Consider the following 24,106-nt stretch of genomic DNA (forward strand, 5'->3'; position numbering starts at 1 on the left):
CCCACGCAGAGCTGAGGTCGCCTAAGCCGGCAGGTGGCCCTTGGAGATCTCCCTAGGAAGCACCTTAGGTGGCCAGAAGAGAGCGCGGCCAGGGCCTCTCCGTCGCGTCTTTACAGCGGATAGGGATAAAGCGTGCGCTGCCCGGCAGGATTCGCGGGGCGGTGGAGGGTGCATCGCGCAAAAGAGAGAGCAGCCAGATCCGCGGCCGGAGCGCGGAGGGAGGAGCGCCGGGAGGAAGAGGCCGAGCCGGGAGAGCCCCCGCCCCGGGAGGAAGGGGAGGAGGCCGGGTGTTTCCTGGCGCATTCCCGGCCCGCCCGAGTGACTCACTCAGCCAGGAAACTCCCAGGGCCCGCCGGGGACCCCCGAGCTGCCGCCGCCGCCGCTGCCGCCGCCGACCCAGGTGAGGAAGGCTGCTGCCCCCGCCCAGCCTTGCAACCCCGGTGGGGTCCGGGCGGCCCTAGGAACCGAGTCCGGCATTGCGGTAGCGGGGCCGCACCCCGGCCCCGCGGGCGGTCGGGACTTGGTTCTCCGCCGCGCGGCCTCCCCGGCGGAGCGGCCTCCTGGGGTCGCCCCGGCCCCCGCACGCCAGTTTCCGTGCCTCCGAACCCCCAGCTCCAGCGCATCTGGATATCTGCGCCCCTGAACACCGACATTCCCTGCCCCAAAGCCCTCCGGCCCCTGACCTTTGACCCCGCCCGTGCGCCCTGCATCCCGGATCCCTAGCCCCCCGCACGTGGCAGAGCTCCAGTAGGGAAGGTATACTGGTGTTTTGTAGTTATTGTTGGAAAGTAAGGCGCAGACAGCTTGGACTGATACCGTGCGACTAGACCCGAACCAGTTTTTGCTTGCTTTGTGCCCGTTTCTGAGGGAAGGAGGGAGACTCTGGCCAAGCGAAACCATTTTGCAGATTCTTGGAGCTGAGTTTTGGGCTTTGTTAGGGCGCCGGGATTGTTTCGTGGGCAGCGCTGTTCCGCATAGCCATACTGAATTGTGTATTTTAAGCCTGAAGTGCGTGCATTTAGTTTGCAGCACGTTGTGGGTGTGAGAAAAATGGTAAGAGTAATTTGGAAATGGGGGTTTAAGGAGTGTTTTTTAAGCTGGAAGAGGCGTCCAGACCATGTCCACTGTAGTGTTATGTCTGAATAGTACAGATAGCAATTGCTTATTAAACCCATTGTTGGATGATCTGTGCTTCTGTGGGCAACTGAGACTTTGGAGTGTTTCTTTTCTAGTAGTAGAGGGTGCTGTGTGCCACATTGGGCAGTTTTTGCTGCTTCTTGAGCCCAGGGGAATTTCTTGGGCTTTTTCTAATATTATTCCTTAAATGATTCGTGGCTGAAGCAGCAGTGATACCTGGTACTGTCTATCAGAGTGCTGAGCTTGACGCTCAGTGACCAACTCAGAGTAGCTTGGTGACTGTGCCAGAAAATCCTCTCCAGGTTCACCAGCCAGAGGCTGCAGTTTCTGATTGCCATGTGCTGGTGTGCCTGGACCATTGAGGATCCCACCTATGATGTCCCTTATCCCTGAATGTCATAGTGGTTTTCTGTGTGAAGTGTAGATGTGCAGGCACGGAGATGAAAAGAAATCACTATTATTTAAAAGTGGACCACAGCAAGTATGCATTTGTAGGAATTCAATAGGAATTTGGTGCTAATGTTTGATTCCCTGCTGCCTTTTTCCCCCGCGGCAGCATCTCTGTGACAGAGGCAAACAGAATTGTGGTGGAAAACATTTCCTGTGTTAACACATATGTTTATGTGCTGATAGGTGGCTCAAAGACAAATTTTCTGTTTTTTATGTGTGTTTATTTGGATTTATTTTTATTTTTAAATTTACATATATCAAAGTTTGGTTTTTGGTGTATGGTTATGAGTTTTGACAAATGCATAGTCATAGGACTGCCATCACAATCAAGATACCAAACAGTTCTGTCACCCCCCAGATTCCTTCAGCTTCTCTTTGTAGGCAACCCCTCCCCCCATTCGTAACTTCTAGCAACACCTGAGTTGTTCTCCATTCCTACATTTTATTTTTTCCAGAATACGTGGCCTTTGAGTGTGGCTTAGTTCACTTACCCTAATGCATTTGAGATTAATCTATTTTCTTTACCCTGAGAGGTAAAGACATAAAGTTTTGAAAAGTATACATTTAAGATGCAACCTGGGAGATTCAAATAATGTATTTCTTTAAAGATTTATATTTACTTATTTATTTATTTTAAAGATTTTATTTATTCATTTGACAGAGAGAGACAGCCAGCGAGAGAAGGAACACAAGCAGGGGGAGTGGGAGAGGAAGAAGCAGGCTCATAGCGGAGGAGCCTGATGTGGGGCTCGATCCCATAACGCCGGGATCACGCCCTGAGCTGAAGGCAGACGCTTAACGACTGCACCACCCAGGCGCCCCTATTTATTTATTTTTAAGATTTTATTTATTTAGTTGACAGAGAGAGAGGCAGCCAGAGAGAGAACACAAGCAGGGGGAGTGGGAGAGGGAGAGGCAGGCTTCCCGCTGAGCAGGGAACCCCATGTGGGGCTCCATCCCAGGACCCTGGGATCATGACCCCAGCGAAGGCAGACGCTTAACGACTAAGCCACCCAGGCGCCCCAAGATTTATCCATTTATTTGAGAGAAAGAAAGCACAGGCGAGAGCAGGCTCCAGGCCCGCGTGTGTGAGTGGAGGGGAGGGGCAAAGGGAGAGAATCTCAAGCTACTCCCCACCCAACCCGAAGCCCCTGGTTGGCTGGATCCCACCACCGGAGGTCACCACCGGAGGGGAAACCAAGAGTCCATGACTCAATTGACTGAGCCACCCAGGTGCCCCTCAAATAATACATATATATATTTTAAAGATTTTATTTATTTATTTGACAGAGAGAGAGGCAGCGAGACAGGGAACACAAGCCGGGGGAGTGGGAGAGGGAGAAGCAGGCTTCCCCGCCTAGCAGGAAGCCTGATGCCGGGCCTGATCCCAGGATACTGGGATCATGACCTGAGCTGAAAGCAGACGCTTAACGACTGAGCCACCAAGGCGCCCCTCAAATAATATTTTTAAGTCATGAGAAAAATTATAAAACACCCACTTACTAAAAAATTGAAAAGTACAGAACTATGTGTATTAAAAGTGAAATTTCCTCAGTACTTCTGTGGTACTGTATAGCCTTTTCTGTGCATACACATAGTTTTTGGGTTTTTTGTGTTCTTTTGGTACCATAAGAACATAAGAGATTATATTGCATATATCATCATACCTTCCCACTTAATGATTTTGGCTCATTTAAAGATCTTGGAGATCCTTACATGTTGGCATATACAGTATAGATAGACAGATTTTCTTTCATTCTTCTTAAGATTTTATTTATTTGAGAGAGAGAGTGAGCAAGAGAGCTCGCATGCACATGAGCAGGGGGAGGGGCAGAGGGAGAGAGAGAAGCAGACTCCCCGCTGAGCAGGGGTCCCAGGACCCCAGGATCATGACCTGAGCCAAAGGCAGATGCTTAACTGATTGAGCCACCCAAGTGCCCCTCCTTCATTCTTTTTAATGGCTGTATAGTGTTCCATGGTATGGGTGTATTATAATTTATTTAATCAGCCTCTTGTTAATTGATGTTGTTCTTTCACATTTGTCACCACTGTAGTCAGTGCTTTTGTTTATATCTTTGTGCACGTACTCAAGCTTACCATTCTGGAAGTGAGTTTGGGTTAAAATAATAGCTAACATTTCTTGAGTACCTATGCTTCAGCATTGTTCTAAGCCAGGGTTATTTTTCCTGTAAAGGTCCAGATAGAGACTATTTATGCCTTTTGGGGCCATATGGTCTTTATCACAGCTACCTCATTCTACTGTTGTAACATCAAAGCAGCATAGACAATATGTGATGAGAGTGTGGCTGTGTTTTAATAAAACTTTAGTTACAGAAACTGGCAGTGTTGCTAACTCTTGCTCTGAGTACTTTACATACTAATTATTCCCACAACCATCAAAGGTAGGTGCAGTTACTGGATGAGGAAATTGACAAAGAGAAATGAAATATGTGTCCAAGGTCATATACCTGGTAAGTAGCAGAGCCAGACTTTGAATCCAGTCATCTGACTTCTATACTTCAGGTTGAAAATTAGAAAGAATCTGCCCAAAATACCTTGCCCCAAATGTTAGATCCTAGGACCCGACCCTCACACACTTACTGAATCACCTGCAGTTCTTTTAAGGCACCATGCTTGCTCAGGTACCAGTCCAGGAGCACTTGCCTCCCTACTCCCCAGTTGTCCCTCTCACTCTGTGACTGTGCTGTGGCTTTTGATTTGTGTTTCACTAGCACCACCTTATAGAGAGGTCAGCTCAGTGCTTGGAAGACAGAGACTTCAGCAGGTGAGATCAAGTTGGGTCCTGGCAAGTCTGCTGCTTTGATTGTTGATGTCTGTCTGTCCAACATTCTCTGAGGCCAAGTGGGAACATCGCTTGGCCTGCCTTTACTCATTTTCCTTCTTTGGTAACATGGGAAAAGTACCTCTTAGATTGTCATGAAGATCAAATGAGACAATATGGGAAAATACTGTAGAAGGGACAGTTGCTACCAGTGCTATGTTTTCTGAAATTTTTATATTAGAAAAATGTTTTTATAAAGGTGAAGTTTAAGTAACTAACCTGTTTAAGCTGCTTTCATTGTTTTTGCTACTAAAGTTTAGCCAGCTTTTAGCAGTCATGGGATAGTATAGATTAATTACATCTATATAATTTAAGAACTTTTTTTAAGCCAGCTCAGTAAGGACAGAAAAAGAAATAAAAGTCATAGAAGTTGGCAGGGAAAATGAAACTGTCTCTTATTTGCAGACAACGTGATAATCTATATAGAAAATCCAAGGCATCCATGAAAATGCTGTTAGGACTAGTAAATGAGATTAGCAAGGTCACAAAATACAAAGTCAACACATGCCAGCCAGTCACTCTCTATACTGGTAATGTATGATTAGAAAGTCAGATTTTAAAATACCATTTTCAGTAGCTTCAAAAAAATCAAATACTTAGATTTAAATCTAAAAACATAGGATCTGTGTCCTGAAAACAGCAACATGCTGATGAGTGAAAACAAAGGTGATGTAAGTAAATGGAGAAGCATGCTATGCCCCGGGGTTGGAACACTCAACATAGTAGAGGTGTCAGTTCTCTCCAAATTGATCTATATACTTAACACAATTCCAATCAAATATCTCAGCAAAAAAAAATTTTAAACAACTTTATTGAGGTATAATGTACAAAATTCACCTACTTTTTTTTTTTTTTTTTTTTAAAGATTTTATTTATTTATTTGACAGAGATAGAGACAGCCAGCGAGAGAGGGAACACAAGCAGGGGGAGTGGGAGAGGAAGAAGCAGGCTCATAGCGGAGGAGCCTGATGTGGGGCTCGATCCCGCAACGCCGGGATCACGCCCTGAGCCGAAGGCAGACGCTCAACCGCTGTGCCACCCAGGCGCCCCCAAAATTCACCTACTTTAACCATGCAGCGATTTATAGTACATTTACGGGGTTGTACAGCCATCACCATCATCCAGTTTTAGAACATACTTATCACCCCAGTAAGATTCCATATGACCCAATAGGTAATCCCCATTTCTGACCCTACTCTAGCTAATCACTAATTTATTTTCTGCCTTCTATAGAGTTGCCTTTTCTGATCATTTAACATAAAGGAAAGTACACGTACAATTTGTAGTCTTTATGTGTGGCTTCTCATTCCGGAGTTCATTTCTGTTGTGGCATGTATCAGTATTTCATTCTTTTTTGGTACATTGTATTACATTGTATGGATAAATCACCTTTTGTTTATCCATTTGCCAGATGATGAACTATTGGTAGTTTTCATTTTTTGCCTGTTAGGAATATTGCTGGTGTAAAGACTCATGTGCAAGTCTTTATGTGGATATATGATTTATTTTCTTTCAGGTAGAAACCTAGTAGTGTTATTTCTGGGTCACAAAAAAATTTATGTTTAATTAAAAACAATTTTTTTAAAAGATTTATTTATTTACTTGAGAGAAAAAGCACACGAGTGGAGGGAGGGGCAGAGGGAGAGAGAGAATCTCAAGCAGACCCCTCGCTGAGTGCAGAGCCTGATGCCAGGCTCGATCTCATGACCCACGAGATCATGACCTGAGCTGAAATCAAGAGTTGGATGGATGCTCATCCGACTGAGCCGCCAGGTACCCCTATGTGTAATTTTTAAAAGAAACCTCAACAGGGTGTTTTTATAAATAAAAGACAAGCTGATTTTAAACTTTATATGAAGGGGGAAATAAACTAGAATAGCTTTAAAAATGTTTAAACACAAAAATAAATTGGAGGAATCACCCTACCTGATTTTATTTTACTAAGGAAAATGTACTTGAAAAGCGTACAGTTTAGGAGAATTTTAAGTACGTTTACATTGTTGTGCAACCATTAACCACCATTCATCTCCAGAACGTCTTCATCATCCCAAACCGAAATTCTGTGCCCTTTAAACAAAACGTGCCCATTTGTATATTTCCCCAGCACCTGGCAACCACCATTCTACTTTCTATGAACTTGACTATTCCAGATATCTATATAAGTGCAGTTGTACAATATTTGTCCTTTTGTTTCTGGCTTATTTCATTTAGTATGTCTGCAAGGTCATCCATTTGTGTCATGTATCAGAATTTAATTCCTTTTTAAGATTGAATAATATTCCATTATATGTATATATTGTATTTCTTTGTCCATTCATCTGTTGATGGACATTTGGGTTGTTCCCACCTTTTGCTCTATGGACGTGGGTATACAGATACCTCTTTCAGATCCTGTTTTCAGTTCTTCTGGGTATATACCCAGAAGTGGAATTGCTGGATCATATGGTAATTCAGTGTTTAGTTTTTGTTGTTGTTGTTTAGGAATTGCCATACTGTTTTCCACAGCAACTGTACCAGCATTCCCAAGTTTCTTCACACCCTTACCAACACTTTTTTCTGGTTGTTGGTTTTTTGGTTTTGATAATAGCCATCCTAATGGGTGTGAAATGGTATTGCATTCTGGTTTTGATTTGCATTTTCCTAATGATTAGTAATGTTGAACATCTTTTCCTGTACTTAATTGCCATTCATATATCTTTGGAAAAAGGTCTGTTCAAGTCCTTTGTACATTTTTTAATCATGTTATTTGTCTTTTTGCTGTTGAGTTACAGGAATTCTTTATATATTTTGGATATCAGTCTCTCATCAAATACATGATTGGAGGATAGTTTCTCCCATTCTGCAAGTTGTCTTTTCACTCATTGACACCATCCTTGGGTGGGTGTACTAGGTTTTAATTTTCCTGTCTAGTTTATCTATTTTTGTCTTTGTTGCCAGTGTTTAGTGACATATATAAGAAATTGTTGCCAAATCCAGTGCTATGAAGCTTTTCCTACATGTTTTCTTCCAAGAATTTTACAGTTTTAGCTCTTATGTTTAGCTTGCTATTTGAGTTTTAACTTTTGCAGATAGTGTAAGGTAATGGCCCAGTTTAATTCTTTTGCATGCAAATATCCAGTTTTCCCAGCACCGTTTGTTAAAAAGACTGCCCTTTTCCCATGCCATGGTCTTGACAACCTTGTTGAAAATCACTGGGTATATATGCAAGGTTTTATTTCTGGGCTCTTCATTCTGTGTCATCAGTCAGTGTGTCAGTGTTTATTCCAGTACCACATTGTTTGTTTACTGTTGCTTTATAGTAAGTTTTGAATTCAGTAAGTTGGACAACAAGGTCCAACTTTGTTGTTCTTTTTTAAGATTCTTTTGGCTGTTCTGGGTACCTTGCAATTTCATATTAATTTTGGGGTATAATTCTCTATTTTTGCAAAAAATACCGTTGGAATTTTGAAAGACATTACATCAAATCTGTAGATGGCTTTGGGTCATGTTGTCATCTTAGCACTATTAGTTAGGTCTTCCAGTCCAGGGACATGAAATATATTTATTTGTGTCTTCAGTTACTTCCAGCAGTGTTTTGTATTTTTAGTGTACAAATCTTTTACCTCTTGGTTAAATCTGTCTTTAAATATATTTTTCAGGACGCCTGGGTGGCCCAGTTGGTTAGGGTCTGCCTTCAGCTCAGGTCATGATCCCAGGGTCCTGGGATCACCTCCCGTGTCGGGCTCCCTGCACAGTGAGGAGTCTGCTTCTCCCTCTGACCCTCTCCCCTCTCATATTCTCTCTCTCTGTCTCTCAAAAATACATATATATTTTTCTTTCCTGTTTTAAATTTTATTTTAATTCCAGTATAGTTGGCATCCAGGGTAGTTTAGCATACCGTGTTACATTAGTTTTAGGTGTACAATATAATGATTCAACAATTCTATACATTACTCACTGCTCATCAAGGTAAGTGTACTCTTAATCCCCTTTATTTCTTTCACCCATCCCTCCACCCACCTCTCCTCTGGTAACCATCAGTTTGTTGTCTGTAGTTAAGAGTCTGTTTTTTGGTTTGTCTCGTTTTTTTCTTTGTTCATTTATTTTGTTTCTCAAATTCCACACATGAGTGAAATCGTATGGTACTGACATATTTCACGTAGTATTATAGATCCATCATGTTGCTGTAAATGGCAAGATTTCATTTTTTTTTTTTATGGCTGAGTAATAGTGCATTGTGTGTGTGTGTGTGTGTGTATCACATCTTCTTTATCTATTCATCTATTGATGAATGCTTGAGTCACTTCCATAATTTGGCTATTGAAAATAATGCTGCAATAAATGTAGGGGTACATATATCTTTTCAAAGTAGTGTTTCATTATTCTTTGGGTAAATACCCAGTAGTGGGATTACTGGATCATAGGGTAATTCTGTTTTTAACTTTTTGAGGAGCCTCTATTGTTTTCCAAGATTGGCTGCACCAGTTTGCATGCTCTGAAACAGTACACAAGCGTTCTTTTTTCTCCACATTCTTACCAACACTTTTTTCTTGTGTTTTTGTTTTTAGCTATTCTGACAGGTGTGAGGTGATATCTCATTGTAGTTTTGATTTGCAGTTGATTTTCCCAGATGTTGAGTGATGTGTCTGTTGGCCATCTGTATGTCTTCTTTAGAGAAATGTCTGCTGATGTCTCCTGCTTATCTCTTAATTGGATTATTTGGTTTTTGGGTGTTGTTTTGTATTGGTTCTTTACATACTTGGAATACTAACCCTTTATCAGATATGTCATTTGCAAATAACTTCTTCCATTCCATAGGCTGCCTTTCAGTTTGTTGATTGTTTCCTTTGCTGTGCAGAAGCTTTTTGTTTTGATGTAGTCCCAGTAGTTTATTTTTGCTTTTATTTCCCTTGCCTCAGGAGACCCATCTAGAAAAATGTTGCTCTGTCCAGTGTCAGAGAAATTACTGCCTGTGCTCTCATCTAGGATTTTGATGGTTTCATGTCTCACATTTGGCTCTTTGATCCATTTTGAGTTTGTTTTTGTGTATGGTACAAGAAAGTGGCCCAGTTTCATTCTTTTGCATGTAGCTGACCAGTTTTCCCAATACTATTTGTCGAGGAGACTTTTTTTCCATTGCATATTCTTTCCTGCTTTGTCGAAGATCAGTTGACCATATAGTTGTGGGTTTAGTTCTAGGTTGTCTGTTCTGTTCCACTCATCTATGTGTCTGTTCTTGTGCCAGTACCATGCTGTTTTGATTACTACAGCTTTGTAATATACTGTGATGTCTGGAATAATGATACTTCCAGTTTTTCTTTTCTTTTTCAAAATTGCTTTGGCTGTTTGGTGACTTTTGTGGTTCCGTATAAATTTAAGTTTGTTCTGGTTCTGTGAAAAATGCTGTTGGTGTTTGGATAGGGATTGCATTAAATCTGTCCATTGTGTGGGTAGTATAGACATTATAACAATATTCATTTCTCTAATCCATTGGCATGGAGTGTCTTTCCATTTCTTTGGGTCATCTTCATTTCTTTCATCAGTGTTTTATAGTTTTCAGTACTGGTCTTTCACCTCCTGGGTTAGGTTAATTCCCAGATATTTTATTAATTTTGGTGTAAGTGTAAATGGGATTTTAAAAAAAATTTCTCTTTCTGCTGCTTCATTATTAGTATATAGAAATGAAACATATTTCTGCACATTGATTTTTGTATCCTGGGACTTTACTGAATTTGTTTATGAGTTCTAGTAGTTTTTTGATGGCCTCTTCCAGTTCTCTCTATATAGTATCATGTCATCTGCAAATAGGGAAAGGTTTATTGCTTCCTCACCAATTTGGATGCCTTTTATTTCTTTTTGTTGTCTGATTGCTGTGACTAGGGTTTCTAGTACTATGTTGGAAAAAAGTGGTGAGAGTGGACATCTTTGTCTTTTTCCTGATCTTAGGGGAAAAGCTCTGTTTTTCCCATTGAGTATGTTGTTCACTGTCGGTTTTTCACCTAAGGCCTTTGTTGAGTTGAGATATGTTCCCTCAGACTCTCCTCTGTTCAGTTTTTATCATGAATGGATGCTGTATTTAGTCAAATGCTTTGTCTGCATTTGTTGAAAGCATTGTATGGCTTTTATCCTTTCTCTTATTGATATGATATATCACATTGATTGATTTGCAAATGTTGAGCCACCCTTGCATCCTGGCAATAGTCCTACTTGATCGTGGTGAATAATTATTTTTAATGCATGGTTGGTTAATTTGCTTGTATTTTGTTGATGATTTTTATTTTTATTTATTTATTATTTTGTTTTCTGGAGTTTCGTCACTTACGTACAACACCCAGTGCTCATCACAAAGTGCCCTCTTTAATACCCATCACCCATCTAGCCCACCCCGCACCCTCCTCCCTCCATCAACCCTCAGTTTGTTCTCTATTGTTAAGAGTCTCTTATGGTTTGTTTCCCTCTCTCCTTTTTCTTTTCCCCCTTCCCATATGTTCATCTGCTTTCTGCCTTAAATTCCACATATGATTGAGATCATACGGCATTTGTCTTTCTCTGACTGACTTATTTCACTTAGCATAATATACTCTAGCTCCATCTACATTGTTGCAAATGGCAAGATTTCATTTTTTTTTCTTGATGGCTTAGTAATATTCCAGTGCGCGCGCGCGTGTGTGTGTGTGTGTGTGTGTGTGTGTGTGTATACACACCACATCTTCTTTGTCCATTGATCAGTTGATGGACATTTGGGCTCTCTCCATAGTTTGGTTATTGTTGATAAGGTTGCTATAAACATCTGGATGCATGTACCCCTTTGAATCTGTATTTTTATATCCTTTCAGTAAATACCTGGTGGTGCAAATTCTTTATAGATTTTGGATACTAACCCTTCATCAGATATGTTGTTTGCAGGGGTGCCTGGGTAGCTCAGTTGGTTTAGTGTGGATCTTCCATAAACGGCCTTTATGATGTTGAAGTATGTTTCATCTATACCTACTTTGTTGAGGGTTCTGATCCAGAAAGGATGCTGTATTTTGTCAAATGCTTTTTTTTCTGTATCTATTGAGATGATCATATAGTTCTTATTCTTTCTTCTGTTAATGTAGTGTATCACATTGATTGATTTGCGAATATTGAACCAGTCTTGCAATCCAGGAATAAACCCACCTTAGTGTGGTGAATAATTCTTCTAATGTACTGTTGGATCCTATTAACTAGAATCTTGGTGAGAATTTTTGCATCCATGTTCATCAGGGATATTGGCCTATAATTCTCCTTTTTAGTGGGGTCTTTATCTGGTTTTGGAATCATGGTAATGCTGGCTTCATAAAATGAGTTTAGAAGTTTTCCTTCCATTTCTATTTTTTAGAACTGTTTGAGAAGAATGGGTATTAACTGTTCTTTCAATGTCTGGTAGAATTCCCCCGGGAAGCCGTCTGGCATAGGACTTTGGTTTGTTGGGAGATTTCTGATTATTGAGTCAATTTCTTTGCTGGTTATGGGTATGTTCAAATTTTCTATTTCTTCCTGTTTAGTTTTCATAGTTTGTAGGGTTCTAGGAATTTGTCCATTTCTTCCAGGTTTCCTAGTTTGTTGGCCTATAATTTTTCATCGTATTCTCTTGTAATTGTTTGTATTTATGTGGTGTTGGTTGTGATCTCTTTTCTTTCATTCATGATTTTATCTATTCAGGTCTTTTTGCTTTTTGATAAGTCTGGTGAGGGGTTTATCAATTTTATTAATTCTTTTGAAGAATGAGCTCTTAATTTCATTACTCCATTCTACTGGGGTTTTTTTTTTGTTCCTACATCATTTATTTCTGCTCTAATTTTTATTATTTCTTTTCTTCTCCTGGCTTAGGCTTTATTTGCTGTTCCTGTTCTAGGTCTGTTAGGTGTAAGGTAAGGTTGTGTTTGAGACTTTTCTTTTTGAGGTGGGCCTGTATTGCAATATACTTCCCTCTTAGGACTGCCTTTGCTGCATCCCAAAGGTTTTGGACCGTCATGTTTTCATTTTCATTTGCTTCCATGGACTTTTTAATTTCTTCTTTAATTTCCTGGTTAACCCATTCATTCTTTAGTAGTTGTTCTTTAACCTTCATGATTTGAGGTCTTTGCAAATTTTTTCTTATGGTTGACTTCAAGTTTCATAGCATTGTGGTCTGAAAATATGCTTGTATGATCTCCATCTTTTTGTACCAGTTGAGTCCTGATTTATGACCCAGTATGTGATCTGTTGTGGAGAATGTTCCATGTGTACTTGAAAAGAATGTGTATTCTGCTCCTTTAGGATGAAATGTTGAATATTTCTGTTAAGTCCATCTGGTCCATTGTGTCATTCAAAGCCTTTATTTCCTTGTTGATCTGCTTAGGTGATCTGTCCATTGCTGTAAGTGGGTGTTAAAGTGCCCTACTATCATTATATTATTATCAGTGAGGTTTTTTTCTCTTTAAGTTTTATTTACTTGTTAGAACAAGTACAGAGAGAGAGGCAGAGGGAGAGGGAGAGAAATCCTCAAGCAGACTCCCTACTGAGCACGGAGCCAGATGTGGGGCTTGATCCCAGGACTCTGAGGTGATGATCTGAGTCGAAATAAAGTCAGGTGCTTAACCAGCTGAGCCACCCAGGTGCCCCTATCATGAGTTTCTTTATGTTTGTTATTAACTGACATATATTTGGGTGTTCCCAAGTTGGGGGTATAAATATTTACAATTGTTAGATCTTCTTGATGGATAGACCCCTTTATTATGATACAATGTCCTTCATCTCTCATTACAGTCTTTGGTTTAAAACCTGATTTTTCTGAAATAAGTATGGCTACTCTAGCTTTCTTTTGACATCCATTAGCATGACAGATGATTCTCCATTCCTTCACTTTCAATGTGAAGGTATCTTTCTGTCTAAAATGAGTCTCTTGAGGCAGCATGTAGATGGATCTTTTTTATCCATTCTGATATCCTATGTTTTTTGATTGGAGCATTTAGTCCATTTACATTCAGAGTAATTTTTGAAAGATGTGAATTTAGTGCCATTGTGTTACCTGTAGAGTTGGTGTTCTGGTGATGTTGTCTGGTCCTTTTTGGTCTTTGATGCTTTTGGGTTTTTTTCTCCACTCAAGGAATCCCTCTTAAAATTTCCTGGAGGACTAGTTTTGTGGTCATGAACTCCTTTAGTTTTTGTCTGGGGAGGTCTTTTTCTCTCCTTCTATTCTGAATGACAGCCTTTTGGATAAAGAAATCTTGGCTGCATATTTTTTCCATTCAGCACATTGAATATTTCCTGCCATTTTTCTCTGGCCTGCCACGTTTCTGTGGTCGGATATGCTCTGAGTCTGATCTGTCTTCCCTTGGAGGTTAAGGACTTTTCCCCCTTGTTTCTTTCATGATTCTTTCCTTGTCTGTGTATTTTGTGAATTTGACCATTATATACCTTAGCGATGGTTGGGTTTTGTTGAATTTAATGGGAGTTCTCTGTGCTTCTTGGAATTTGATGTCTTTGTGCTTCCCCAGATTAGGGAAGTTTTCAGCTATTTTTCTCTCTCTTCATTTTCTGGGACTCTGTGATATGAATATTATTATGCTTGTTGTTGTTTAGGGTTTTTTTTAAAGATTTTATTTTTTTGAGGGGCGCCTGGGTAGCGCGGTCGTTAAGCGTCTGCCTTCGGCTCAGGGCGTGATCCTGGTGCTCTGGGATCGAGCCCCACATCAGGCTCCTCTGCTAGGAGTCTGCTTCTTCCTCTCCCACTCCCCCTGCTTGTGTTCCTTCTCTCGCTGGCTGTCTCTCTCTGTCAAATAAATAAATAAAATCTTTAATATTCTAGAGAGAGAATGAGCGGGCACATGACACAACACGAGTGGGGGGAGGGGCAGGGAGGGGGAGAAACAGGCTCCCTGCTGAGCAGGGGTGGGGGGCTCGATCCTAGGACCCTGGGATCATGACCTGAGCCAAAGGCAGATGCTTAACCAACTGAGCCACCCAGGCACCCCAGGGTGGTTGCTTTTCTACATGTAGACTTGCAGTTTTGTTTTCTCAGATGTCCGAATGATTTATTGGGTTTTCAGAATGATTTGATAACAGTCTACCTGTGTTCGAAGGACAAGACACACTTAGGGGCCCCCTACTCCTCCAACACTTAACTCTTGACTGTTGAGGATTTTTGCATCTGTGTTCTAGCATATTGTCCTGTAGGGTTTGGGTGTTTTTTGTTGTTGTTGTTGTTGTTGTTGTTTTTTAGTGGTGTCTTTATCTGCTTTTGGTATCAGGGTAATGCTGGCTTCCTGGAATGAATTTGGGAGTTTTCCTTCCTTTTCTGTATTTTGGAATAGTTTGAGAAGAATAGGTGTTGAGTCTTTGGTAGAAGTCACTTGTGAAGCCTTCTGTTCCTGGACTATTGTTTGTTGGTTTTTTGATCACTGATTCAGTTTCATTGCTGGTTATCAGTCTGTTCAAATTTTCTGTTTTTCCTGCTTCAGTTTTGGAGGTTATATGTTTCTAGGAATTTATCCATTTCTTCTATGTTTTCCAGTTTGTTGACATAGTTTTTCATAATAATCTCTTAAAATCATTAGTATTTCTGTGGTGTCAGTTGTTATTTCTCCTCTTTAATTTGTGATTTTGTTTATTTGAGTCCTCTCTCTGCCTCCTCCTCCCCACCTTTTTTTTAATGAGTCTTGCTGGAAGTTTATCAGTTTTGTTGATCTTTTCAAAGAACCAGCTAATGGTTTCATTGATCTGTTCTGTTGTGGCTTTTTTTGTTTGTTTCTTTATCACTTATATTTATTCTAATCTTTACTATTTCCTTCTTTCTGCTGGTTTTGTGTTTTGTTTATTGTTCTTTTTCTAGCTCTTCCAGATGTAAGGGCAGGTTATTTGAGATTTTTCTTGCTTCTTGAGGCAGGCCTGCATTGCTATGAACTTCCCTCTTAGAACTGCTTTTGCAGCATCCCAAGGATTTCGGATTGTTGTGTTTTCATTTTCATCTGTCCCCAGGTGTTTTTTTATTTCCTCTTTGATTTCCTGGTTGACCCATTCATTATTTAAGTAGCATGTTATTTAACCTCCATATATTTGTGCCCTCCAGATTTTTTTCTTGTGGGTGATTTCTAATTTTACAGCATTGTGGTCAGAAAAGATGCGTGGGTCTGGGGTCTTTTTTGAATTTGTTGTTTTTTTGGTGTCATGTGATCTGTTCTGGAGAATGTTCCGTGTGTACTTGAAAAGAATGTGTAACTTGGTGTTTTAGGGTGGAATATTCTGAATATATCTGTTAAATCCATTTAGTCCAGAGTGTCAGTCAACGCCGCTGCTTACTTGGTGATTTTCTGGGTGGATGATCTGTCCATTGATGTAAGTGGGGCATTAAAGTCCCCTACTATTATTATATTACTCTTGATTAGTTCCTTTATGTTTGTTATTAATTGTTTCATTTATTTGGGTACTCCCAAGTTGGGGGCATAAATATTTACAATTGTTGGATTGTCCCCTTCATTATTATACAGTGTCCTTCTTTGTCTTTTGTTACAGTCTTTATTTTAAAGTCTGTTTTGTACCATATAAGTGTTGATACCTTGGTTTTTTTTTCACTTTCATTTGTGTGATAAATTCTTTTCCATCTCTTCCCTTTCAATCTGCATATGTCTTTAGATCTGAAATGAGTCTCTTGTTGGAACCATATAAATGGGTCTTGCTTTTTTATCCATTCCGTCACCCTGTATCTTTTGACTGAAGACTTAGTCTGTTTACATTCAAAGTAAGTATGTGTTTATTGCCATTTTGTTACCTGTTTTATGCTTGTTTTTGTAGTTCTTTGTTCCTTTCTTTTCTCGATCTTTCCTTTCATGGTTTGCTTTTTTTTTTTTTTTACATATCACTTGTTTTTGATTTGTGGTTATCATTCGGTTTATATATGACATCGTAGGCATATAGCTGTCTATGTTAAGTTGATGGTTGCTTAAGTTTGAACCCATTCTTTACTTCTCTACCCCCAACATTTTATGTATATGGTATCATACTTTACATCCTTTTGTGAATGCCTTGCTATCAGTATCATTGTTTAGACATATTTAATTAGATTGCCATTATGCTTCCTACTTTTCTTACTCCTACGTATGGTCTTTCTTTTCCACTCAGAGAGAGTCCCCTTGAACATTTCTTGTAAGGCTGGTTTAGTGGTGATGAATTCTTTTATCTTTTGTTTGTCTGGGAAACTGTGTCTTCTGTCTTGCAGGTAGAGTATTCTTGGTTGCAGGTTTTTTCTTACAGCATTTAAATACATCCTGTTACTCTCTTCCATCCTGCAGTGTGTCTCCTGAAAAATCCACTGATAGTCTTATGGGGTTTTCCTTGTATGTAACTGTCTCCTTTTGCTGCATTGATTTTTTTTCTTTATCACTACTTTTTGCCATTTTAATTAGTGTGTCTGTGTGTGGACCTTCTTGGGTGGTTTTGTTTGTGGCTGTCTGTGCCTCCTGGATGTAGATTTCTGTTTTCTTCACCAGATTTAGGAAGTTTTTAGCTATTATTTCTTGAAATCAATTTTGTTTCCTTTTCTCTTTCTTTTCCTTCTTGGATCCCTATAATGAGAATGTTACTATGCTTGATGATGTTGCTGAGTTCCCTTAGTCTGTTCTCAGTTTTTTATTATCATCTCTCTTTCCTGTTCAGCTTGATTGCTGTTCATTACTGTGTCCCACAGGTCACTGATCCATTGTTCTGTTTACTCTAGTCTACTATTTGTTTCCTCTAGTGTATTTTTAACTTCATTTATTGAATTTTTCATCTCTGGTTTTTTTTTTTTTAATGTTTTCTTTTTATTGAGGGTCTCCTTGAAGTCCTCCGCTTTTTTCTCAAGTCCACTGAGTTTCTTTTCTTTTCTTTTCTTTTCTTTTCTTTTCTTTTTCTTTTTTTTAAGTCCAGTATCTTTATGATCATTACTTCAGATTCTCTGTAAGGCATATTACTTATCTCTGTTTTGGTTAGGTCTCTTGCCATGATTTTTCTGTTCTTTCATTTGGGACATATTCCTTTGTCTTCTCATTTAGTCTAACTTTCTGTGTCTGTTTCTGTGTGTTAGGAAAGCTGTGTTTCCTGCTCCTGAAAATAATGGCCTTATGGAAAAGAGGTCTTAAAGTGCTTTACAGTGCAGTGTCTCCTATTCCCCAGAATCTGGCATTTCAGGAATGTCCTCCATGTGTATTGCATTTGCCCTACTGTTGTGGCTGAGCTGCATTTGCCTTCAGTCCAGTCATGTGCGGTGGCTCTCTTTGCCTGTTGTGGTCAAGTTTCGGTCCTTTTGTTGTTAGTGGATTAGTCTGGGGCTGTCTTGGTCTAGAGTTGAGTCAGATCAGGCATTTGCCAAAACTGTAGTAGCACTGAACTGAAAGGTGCTTTCCTTGTGTTGTCTTCTGAGGATCTTTCATTGGTGGGTGGGGCCTGCAGTCAGACCAAATGTCTACCCCCAACCTACTGCTGGGCCTGCTGTCCAACTGGTATGTGTGGTTATCTTCCCCTCTTCCTGGGCAGAGTCATTTTGAAGTGGTGCTGGCCTATATTGGGACTGCTTGCATACTGCCAGTCTTATGGCACCTCCTTTGGGTGAGCCAAGGGTGTATTGAATGGGGTAGTCCCTAGGAGAATGTGGAGGTGGGGCTCCACAGTGATTGGCCCACTGCAGGACCTGCTGCTGCCTGGGAACACTGCCTAGGCTGGCTGATTTGGTGGGGGTGCGCACAGGGGTGAGGTGTGCTGTAAGCAAGCTAGAGTGCTTGGTGCTTGGTGTAGAGTGTTGGTGCTGCACTGGTTCCCGAAGGTGTCATTATATCTATGCTGGGGAGTTGGGGGCAGGTAGGGAATAGCACCCACCAGTTTTTTGGTTCCTGGAGAAATCTCCCAAAGATCCCTGCCCCTCCAGCATATGCTCCAAATTAGTAAATCTCCTTCCCATATACCCCAGGCATTTCAAAATGTTGCTTCTGTGCTGTATCTCAGTGGGACTGTTCGTTGTGCTCTCTCTTGAAGGCTGAGGACTCAGTTTCCTATTGCCCTTAGGCTCTCTCAGAGCTGAGCTTCCTGGTTTTTAAAGTTCCTGGTATTAAGCCCCCCTGATTGTAAGAACTTGCAAAGTTAGGCCCCTCTTGTTTTCAAAGCTAAGTGTTATGGGGATTCGTCTACTGTGTGCCTGTGCACTGTACGGGGATCTGCTTCTTTCACCTTTCCATGCCCACAATGTACCTCCCTCCGGAGGACAGTCCTGTGGGTCCATTTGGCTCTCGGCCATTTCTCTGCTCTTCCTCCCTTTTCTGTGGCTTCTTCTCTACATTTAGCTGTGGAGAATCTGTTCTGCCAGTCTTCAGGTCATTTTCTGGGTTATTCACATGATGTGGGTGTTATGTAGTTGTAGCCACTGGATGAGGTAAACTTAGGATCCTCCTACTCCACCATCTTCCCCAGAAGTTCCTTTTTAAAATTTTGACGCTATTGTAAATGGAACATTTCCTTCCTTCCTCCCTCCCTCTCTTTCTTTCTTTCTTTCTTTCTTTCTTTCTTTCTTTCTTTCTTTCTCTTTCTTTCTTTCTTTCTTTCTTTCTTTCTTTCTTTCTTTTCTGTTTTATTTATTTATGTGAGAGAGCGATCATGTGCATGATAGAGCAAGCACGGGTGGGCGGAGGGGCAGAGGGGCAGAGGGGCAGAGGGAGAGGGAGAGGCAGACTTCCCGTTGAGCAGGGAGCCCAACCCAGGGCTTGATCCCAGTACCCTGGGATCATGACCTGAGCTGAAGGCAGATGCCCAGCTGAGCCACCCAGGCACCCCTAGAATGTTTTCTTAATACATTTTTTGGTTGTTTAGCTGATTTTGATGTGTTGCATATGTGTTGTGTCTTGCAGTTCTGCTGAATTCATTGATTAGCTCCAACTTTTTTTTGTGGAATCTTTAGGATGTTGTGCATATAAGATTATATTTTCTGCAGTTTCATGTATTATAAAGCTGCGTTGTTAGATGCATATGTGTTTGTAATTGTTAAATTTTGCTGAGAGATTGGACTGTTTATTATGTTTTTAGCATTGATTTTTGTCATCAAGTCTATTTTGTCTCATTTTATCTAATATTAGTAAAGCTACTTTTGCCCACTTTTAGTTTCTCCTTACATGGTGTATCTTTTTCCACGCATTTAGCTTCACTCTGTTTTTAATTTTGAATTAAAACGTGTCTCTCATAGCATATAATTGGTTAGTTTTTAAATCATGGTGTTGATGTCTGCCTTTGGATTGTCTAGTCCATTTACATTTAGTATAAATAGTTATATGGTAGGGTTTATAGCTGCCTTTTGTTATTTGTCTTCCTTAGATCTTATATCGGGAGAACCTTTGGCCACAAGTGGCCTTAAGCACAGAAACTCTGCAGGAGCTAGTGGAGAACCTGCGCCACTCATGGCATGTCAGCTCTGGCTGAATTTTAGGTTATGTAATAGGATTTCAGAACATTCCAGGGATAAGATTTGCATTTGTATAAATTTTCTGCATTGAAGGCCTCTTAGAACATGGTCTTAAGGAAATAGGGATACGTTTTTTATCTCTTTTGGCTTGAGCCTGGTATGCATTTGTACTGTTCAGCAGAAGCTCATTAAGCATTCATTTAACTGGTTGTTCCCCCACCCGACTTTATCATGACTGCCTCGTCTGTGTGCATGGCTGTGGGGATAGAAATCATGGACCTTGAACATGACTGTCAGAGTTTTTAGTTGTGAATAAGATTACTGGGATAACTACTATGACCTAGAAACCAGAGTATTTGTGATTTGTATTTATATCTCAGATACTTCACTAACCAAACTTGTTAGGTCCAGTTCTTTGCTCTCCCTTGCGTATGTTTTACTCCACAGTGGAAAAGAACCAATGCTTAAAGAGCACTGAGTTCCCTTCTTAGGTCCTGATTCTATAGCCAGAATTTTGTGCCCAGAGCTAGCATGATCATTCCTTGTGCCCCTGTTGTCTTGGCAGGACAGTGGGGATGGGCATTTATTTATCTTTCAAGGTAATCTTCAGAAGAAGGGACACTCTGCTCTGAAGAACCTTATAGCCTCAAGTCAGAAGTACTGATGAGGATTTGCATTGTATTTAAATCCCTGACCTACTCAAGCTACTTATTTTAAATAATTTTCTTCATTTTCCACAAGTCCTGCCTAGAAGGGCCAGTCTTCACAAAACCAGTGAGCTCTAAAACCATTGATTCTTGATTCCTTGGGGGTAAGCTGTCCCCAGAGATCATTGAATAACTTAAGTATGTTAAATCAAGCAAACTTATGCATGTGCATGATAATTTCACACTCCGGAAAGGCAGTCTTGCTGCTGCTCTGGAGACCACACTGATAACACACAAGTTGTATTTTTTCCTTTGTTTTGATGGACATGGGGTATGTGTATTAGTCAGGATTCTCCAGAGAAACAGAACCTATAGAAGGTGTGTGTGAGTATATATAGGGAGAAAGAGAGAGAGACATGAATTTGTCTTAAAGAGTTGGCTCACAGAATGTGGAGGCTGGCAAGTCTGAATTCATACTAGGCAGGCTGGAGATGCAGGGAAGAGTTGATGTGGTAGCTTGAGTCCAAAGCCAGGCTGGAGGCAGAATACCTTCCTCTTTGGAGGACCTCAGTCCTCTTATGTTTTCTCTTATGGCTATCAACTGGTTAGATGATGCCCACCAACAGTATGGGGGGGGGTAAAATCTGCTTTTCTCAGAGTCTGCTGATTTAAATGTTAATCACATCTAAGAAAATACCTTTATAGCAATATCTAGGCTGGCATTTGACAAAAACTGAGTAATACCATAGCATAGCCAAGTTATCACATAAAGCACATTTTTCATTTAATTAATTATATTTAACTTTTTATTTAATTTTTAAAGACTAATTTTCATTTAATTTTTCTTTTTTTTTTTTTTTTAATAATTTGCCTCTTAGATAATTGCCTCTTCCAAATAAGATTGGCTGAGTGCATACTGCAAGGTAAGCCCATGCAGAAGGTGGACATGGTGGGGTGGGGAGGTCATTGCCCTCTGGAACTGCCGGCTGAGTAAAGGGAGAATCAACACTCCCCCACTGCCCTCCACCAGGAAAGGGGAACACATCCTTTCACATATGTCACTGCCAGACCATGCACATGAGATGTGGGAAGCTGTAACCTTCTCCACCTTGGTTTCCAAGACAGGTGCTGTGGTTGGAAAGGTGCATTTTACTCTGAAGTGGATGCAGGTGTATAAACCTGCCATGGGTCATAGCAGTAAGGAGCTATGGAAACACACCTCCACTCAAGCACTTATGACAGATCTGTTTTGAACATTTTTAATTCCTTTCCCCTTATGTTCATGGAAGGTTTTCAGGGGGAATATTCCATTGTTACCCTTTCTAAATAATTTAAAACTTATAAAACATTGTAAAAATAAAAACGGTACAAAGAACACACACGGAGAAAACTTTTTAAAAAATATTTATTTATTTGAGAGAAAGCGAGAGAGAGCGCGCGTGCGCATTCACGAGCAGGGGTAGGATGAGAGGGAGAGGGAGCAGACTCCCTGCCAAGCAGGGAGCCTGATGCCGGACTCAATCCCAGGACCCTGGGATCATGACCTGAGCTGAAGGCAGACGCTTAACCAACTGAGCCACCCAATGATTTGATACGTACATATACCACCCAAGTGCCCGTAGAGATAACTTTTTTCTGCCAATTTGAGGCCCTTTACCCTGAAACACATCAGTGTGTATTTCCTAAACATAATGATACTCTCTTACATACGCACAGGACAATTACCAACTTCTGGCCCTTTTATAGGAAGTTTGCTGACCCCTGCCCTAGAGAATTCATTAAACATATATTAATGTGCAAGAATTTTTCTCACAGTTCATGATAACAAAGACCCTGTAACCAGCCTAAGGAGACTGCACCCAAAGCCTCTGGTGTGTTTGTTCGGTGGAATAGTATACACCTGTCAAAACACTTCAGAGCAACCTGTGATTGTGGATGCATGTTAGTGATATAATAGCAGTGAAAAAAGTCAGACAATTATATATAGCATGGTAGCCCTTTTATAATGATTAAATTTATTTTTACTTTTTAAAGATTTATGTATTTATTTGAGGGAGAGTGAGGTGTGGAGGAGAAGGGGCACAGAGAGAATCTTAAGTAGGTGCCCCATTAAGCATGGAGCCCTACCCAGGGCTTGATCTCATGAACCTGAGCTGAAATCAGGAGTCATGGCTTAACTCACTGAGCCACCCAGGCGCCCCTATAATGATTAAATTTAAAAAGTGCCTTTTAAGAGTATGTATAGATGAGATGACACTTGTATAAAAGAAAGTGGGGGGAGCGATGTGTGGGTAGTATCTGCCACGAATCACATGCAGGTCCCCAGCTTTTGTTGTGGTTGGTGGTATACCTGTGGTCATGGCATTATTAAACATAACTAAGTTGAAAACAGGTCAGGCTCTCAGAACTATTGTGTATCTGAGGTCCAATAAAAAACTGCTACCATTAATCAGTTTACTGAACTTTCTGTGGATCTCAACATTACTTTCAAGTTAGTGCTTGGGGATTAACTATTGCCTCAAAACTGTTTCTCCAGTGGGCAGTGTTTGACTTATGGTAGTGGGTCAGCAGTTTGCTGAAATGGGGGCCATGGATTAGAAACTACTTCCTTCTTTGGACGGGGCTAGCCGAGTTCTTCTGGGTAAATTTAGAAGTGAAAGAGGAAACTCCAATGGGAAAAGGCTGAAAAAAAGGTCAATATGATAAAGATTTAAACTGAGGTTTCAAAGGAAAATGTGACATAGCAAGGCAAGTAGCCTGATCTGGGAAAAATGTTCGCAGCAGCTTTCACACGGCTTTAATGTCTTTAATCAGTGCTATAGTGAGCGCCTTGTACATTGATAAGGAAAATGGCAACATTTCAAAGGGTGAAGTACCAGGAAAACAAATCAGACTGGCAAGTCACATAAGGAAAAAAAAACCCAGTGGGCTACTGTGTAGGAATGTATTCAACCTTAATAACAATAACAGATATGCGTATTAAAAGAACATACAGATATGGTTCCACTTACTAAATTGTAAAAATGAAAGTGATCTCTGGATGCTGTGCTGAGGCTCCAGTCTGTTGTCTGTGGGACCCTGTGGGACCCTGTGGGAGGGCACCTCACCTGAATCTACCTGCAGCTTTTTTAAATTGAGAAATAATTGACATGCAACATTATATGTACAACGTAATGATTTGATACATGCATATGCTGCAAAATGATCACCACAGGCAATATCCATCACTTTACATAGTTACAGAAACTTTTTCCTGTGATGAGAACTTTTAAGTTCTCATATATGAAGAATCTTCATATATGCAATACATTGTTATTATTAACTATAGTCACCATGCTGTATATTACAGCTGCACGATTTATTTATTTTATAACTGGAAGTTTGTACCTTTTGACCATCTTTACCTGTGTTATGCATCCCCCAGTCCCTGCCTCTGGCAACTACCCACCTGTTGTGCTATTTCTTTGAACTCGTTTTTTTTGTTTGTTTGTTTGCTTTTTTAGATTCTACACATAAGTGAGATTGTATGGTATTTGTCATGGTTTATTTCACTCAGCATAATGCCCTCAAGATCCATCCATGTTGGTGAAATGACAGCATTGCCTTCTTTTTTATGGCTGAATGACA

At 40.5% G+C, this 24,106-nt stretch overlaps 1 protein-coding gene across 5 annotated transcripts in view; it reads left to right on the forward strand.

Annotated features, from left to right (window-relative positions):
* Window positions 1-260: 260 nt before the first annotated feature.
* The window catches only part of CYFIP1 (cytoplasmic FMR1 interacting protein 1), a 119,933-nt gene continuing 96,087 nt past the window's right edge, over window positions 261-24,106 (forward strand). The window contains exons 1-2 of one of the 5 annotated variants that reach the window (XM_048221352.2): window positions 291-400; window positions 21,358-21,402. The gene's annotated coding sequence lies outside the window, so the exon portion shown is untranslated. Of the gene's footprint in view, window positions 401-21,357; window positions 21,403-24,106 lie in introns of all 5 variants that reach the window. The other 4 variants (XM_057303791.1, XM_044388341.3, XM_044388343.3 and 1 more) reach the window with 4 other exon arrangements.

Source organism: Ursus arctos, unplaced genomic scaffold, assembly GCF_023065955.2.
Source record: "Ursus arctos isolate Adak ecotype North America unplaced genomic scaffold, UrsArc2.0 scaffold_28, whole genome shotgun sequence".
NCBI lineage: Eukaryota > Metazoa > Chordata > Mammalia > Carnivora > Ursidae > Ursus > Ursus arctos.